This window comes from Cebus imitator, unplaced genomic scaffold (assembly GCF_001604975.1).
Source record: "Cebus imitator isolate Cc_AM_T3 unplaced genomic scaffold, Cebus_imitator-1.0 Scaffold106, whole genome shotgun sequence".
NCBI classification, from domain to species: Eukaryota; Metazoa; Chordata; class Mammalia; order Primates; family Cebidae; genus Cebus; species Cebus imitator.
In genome coordinates, this window is record NW_016107421.1 from 4065843 (window position 1) to 4070473 (window position 4631).

At 46.6% G+C, this 4631-nt stretch overlaps 1 non-coding gene across 1 annotated transcript; it reads right to left on the bottom strand.

Annotated features, from left to right (window-relative positions):
• Positions 1–2926: 2926 nt before the first annotated feature.
• LOC119472588 lies at positions 2927–3029 on the bottom strand. The gene has a single exon (XR_005201735.1). It is a non-coding gene; the product is annotated as a U6 spliceosomal RNA (small nuclear RNA).
• Between the last annotated feature and the right edge of the window lie 1602 nt (positions 3030–4631).

Consider the following 4631-nt stretch of genomic DNA (forward strand, 5'->3'; position numbering starts at 1 on the left):
TTGCCCCAAGAGAAGAGGTCAGAAGCCAGGCAAAGGAATGCCTTCAGGGACAATGGGTCATTGTGACACCCGGGGCCTTGATTAATCACCTACATCTTTGGTGAAAAGATTCTAAGTGGCATTTCAAGAGACACCCTGTGTTAGAGGCTGCAATGGGAAGAGGAAGGGAGGAGCGCTCAGGGCAAATCTGGGCATCCCTCCTATATAACGGGATCCGTGGTCTGGAATGCCACCCTGACCAGACAGCAACCTTTAATTAACTGCCCATCTTCTCACATCTTGGCTTGTTTCACTGCTAATCAGATGGAAATCTTATTTGGGGTCATAAATAATAATCCTATGAAAACATATATGGCAGTTAGGGACATTATAAACAATCACTGATTTGCATAGCAAAGCCTGTTCCCAACAGCCACACACTGAATCCGTGGGCTCTGAAAGTGGCCCACAGCATCTGTGAAAGCTCATAGGGTTGGCAATTCCAGAATCACGTCTAAGGACCTTCCCTGCATTAAGTTTGCAAATCAGTCACAACATTGCTTTATGCTGGTGCAGTTATCTGAGTAAGCTAATAATGCCTTGCATACATTTAGTTTCCTTCCACTAAGGAGCTGAGAGCGGTTCTTATGATAACAAGCTTGGCAGTAAAATAGCCTACTAGACTTCACATTCCTGCGTTCCTGACAAGAGTGAGCCATTTCTTCAATTTACACAACCTCTTCGGAATCCTTCTGAAAAACGACCAGGTTTTATCTACAATGTCAAACCAGCAAGAAGGTAGAACACAGCCCATGCTCAAGCTGCCTGATTAATGCGCCGCGCATTGTTTGGCCTGACCTGTTAATTTCTTCAAACACTGTCATGAATGCCACCCTCTGCAATGAAACACACTGTCATTCTTCCCACAAACACATTTGCTTCCTGAGCAACGATTTTTGGTTTTAAGAACTGTTGACAGTGGCTGTTTGGCAGAGACAGAAGTGGGAGCAGTTTTGGAAAAGTAGAACTAAAAGAATCATCAGTGTGAGGAGGGTCTCTCACCCCACAGCCCTTTCCTGTTTTCTGTGATCAAAAAGGGAGTTCTGGGGACAGGTGAGAGCTGATGTGATGAGTTCTGTTGAGAGGGAAGAAAGCACATCTTAATCAGAGACTAGAGCCTAAGGAGAAAAAAATAGAGGGCCTGGAGGTTAGCTGAAAAGAGAAAGGAGAGCAGAAGCTTGCGAAAGACACCGGAGAAGTTTTGCGGCCTCCTTGGCCTTGGTTGCTGGGCGCTGCTGCAGGAACACACGCAGAACCACAGCACCCTGACATCTGCCCAGTGTTGCAGCTTCTCTCCCTCCCTCCTTACCTCCCCCAGCTCCTACTCATGCAGCCTTTGTCCAGGAACACTGCGGGGCAGGACCGTGTTCCAGTTCCGGTTTTGGTACCAGATACCTGTGTGATCTCAGCATGCTGGGCTTTCGGATCCCCACTGAACAATGACCATACTGGACCAAGTGACCGCTCCATCTCTGTCCAACGGGCCTGCTCTATGAGAAGGCACGATTAGCTTTCCGGTGCCAGCAGCCCAACAGCCCCTGTTCTGAGTGTCAGGAAAGTCTCCAAGATGGGTGTCCTGGTGTCCTGGTGATTTGCTGTTTTCTAAAGCACACAGACAGCTTCCATCCATTGATTCAGCCAGTGGATCCTTCTCTGCAGACTCTGCTGACTAATACAAAGGAAATAAGTAGCAGCACAAAGGAAACAAGACAGTTATTCTCAAAGGGCTGAGAATCTGGTTGGAGAGGTCAGACAGATTCACAGATGGGCAACAAAAGCTGATAAGAGGGCTGGGCACACGGGCTCACGCCAGTAATCCCAGCCCTTTGGGAGGCCGAGGTGAGTGGATCATTTGAGGTCAGGAGTTCAAGACCAGCCTCGCCAAAACAGTGAAACTCCGTCTCCACTAAAAATACAAACATTAGTGGGCGGTAGTGGTACGCACCTGTAGTCCCAGGTACTCAGGAGGCTGAGGCAGGAGAATCTCTTGAGTCTGTGAGCTGAGATCACACCACTGCACTCCAGCCTGTGCAACAGAGTGAGACCCTGTCTCAATAAATAAATAAATAGCTGATAAGAGAACTAAATAAAAGATAACGCAGTGCAGTAGTAATGAGCCTTGGGTTCTTTTTTTCCCTACTGTATTTTTTTATTCTTACAGATCCAGGGGGTAGGAATGTAGTTCTGTTACATGTCTATATCTCACAGAGGTGACATCTAGGATTTTAATATGCCCGTTGCCTAAATAATGAACACTGGACCCAAGAGATAATTTTTTAGCCCTTACTGAGTTCCCACCCTCCCCACCTTCTGGAGTCTCCACGGATTCCTCTGCATGTGGACCCACTGTGCAGCTCCTACTTCTAAGTGAGAATGTACAATATTTGACTTTCTGTTTCTGAGTTATTTCACTTAGGAAAATGGCCTCCACTTCTATCCATGTTGCTGCAAAACACATGATTCCATTCTCTTTATGGCTGAAGATACCCCACATATTCTTTTTCTTTTTTCTTGTTTTGAGATGGAGCCTCAGTCTGTCACCCAGGCTAGAATGCAGTGGTGCGATCTCAGCTCACCACAACCTCTGTCCACCTCTGGGTTCACGCGATTCTTTTGCTTAAGCCTCCCAAGTAGCTGAGACTACAGGCGTGTACCACCATGCCCGGCTAATTTTCTTTGTATTTTTTGACGGGGTTTCGCCGTGTTGGCCAGGCTGATCTCAAACTCCTCACCTCAGGTGATCCATCCACCTCGGCCTCCCAAAGCGCTGGGATTGCAGGTATGAGCCACCGTGTCCGACCCCACATATTCTTTATCCACTCCTCCATTGATGACACTTGGGTTGATTTTCTGACTTTGCTATTGTGAACAGTGTCAGAATAAACATAAAAATATGGAATGCTTCATGAATGTGTACGTTCTCCTGTGCAGGGGCCATGCTCAGCTTCTCTGCATTGTTTCCAATCTTAGTGTATGTGCTGCTCAGGCATACGCCAGGACCCCTGGGTTCTATGTGAACTAACTCCTTTTGCCTCTTAGGCCTCAATCTTCTTGCCTACTAAATGGGGTGTCAGACTACATGATCTCCAAGATCCCTTTATGGAATACATAATAATTAACTTCAGGAGGTGAATAAAAAGCGTGTGTAGAGGTGGGTGGGCCACTCAGTGTGTGACAAAGGCTGGGCTCTGCAGTGTGGGTCGTAGTCGGAGATGTTCACAGGGCAGTGCCAGGGAGGCCACTAGAGGCCATTGCCAGCACAGAACATGGAAATCTCAGATGCCCAAGGTTGCCAGAAACAGAACATGTCTACCAGAGGGCCCAGAGGGTGGAGAGAAAGTACTAGGCTGGAGGCACCCGCGCCTTCCCAAGGAGGACTCTAATGTTTCCACTTTGTCCCACTGACACTGGGGAGCCTGGAAGGATTCCGAGCATGGCATGCAGGATGAAAGTGGCATTGCCATGGGGGTCTGACTGTTCCTAATGAGAGTGGTCTTCCCCTGGCCATCACCATGGGGGCTCCTGGTGCCACTGGCATTGCAGCATCTCCAGGGATTTTCCCATAATGGAAGGAGCTAAACAGGTAAAGAAGATTGAGGCAATAGGTGGGAACCTCAAGGAACCTGAACCTACTGGATTTTTCTACCAGGGGGACTTCTACCTTAATTTTCCATCTTCAGCAGCATAGAGGTTTTGAGCTGTTCTTGATGCCTAGGAGTGTCATAACACACTGGGGCACCTGGAAAAATCAAGTCAGCTTCCTTGAGAAACCTCTACAGAAAAATCAAACAACACTCACACCCAGAACAACTACCACAAACCAGAACACCTTCCTTTTTGCCCACAGGGACAAGAAAGAGGGGATTTTCTTGTAGTCAGACCCTTGATTTACCAACTGCCTAAATTGAAGTCATTCTCAGAAATAAAGGTGCAAACTAAATTGCAAAGGGGAGGCAAGTCTTTAACCCCAAGCATTGTTTTGGGAAAGACGGATCTCTTTGCCTAACTGGAGGGTAATAAACATTTCTTCCACAGCTGTTGAAACGTTTATACCCTTCACCATTAAGACAAGAAGACTCTCAAACACTGCATGTTCTCACTCATAGGCGGGTGTTGAACAATGAGAACACATGGACACAGGGAGGGGAGCATCACACACTGGGATCTGTCGGGGGAAACAGGGGAGGGAAGCGGGAGGTGGGGAACTGGGGAGAGATAGCATGGGGAGAAATGCCTGATATGGGTGATGGGGAGGAAGGCAGCAAATCACACAGCAATGTATGTACCTATGCAACAATCTTGTATGTTCTTCACATGTACCCCAAAATCTAAAATGCAATAAAAAATAAATAAAAAATAAAAATAAAAAGAAAGACAAGGAGACTCTGACAAAGAAAGTGATCTCCATGTTAACAGAAGGACTGGATAATGTCATATGGACTTTGGAATTACTAACCTTCCATGGAAAGAGAATGGCATTCTCTAAAAATTAAACATTATTCTAAGTCTAGGACCTGCTTCTTTCAAGCAGACTGGCTAAGATGATTTAGGAAGTTCGAAACGCAAACATTAGCTCAATAGATACAAAATAA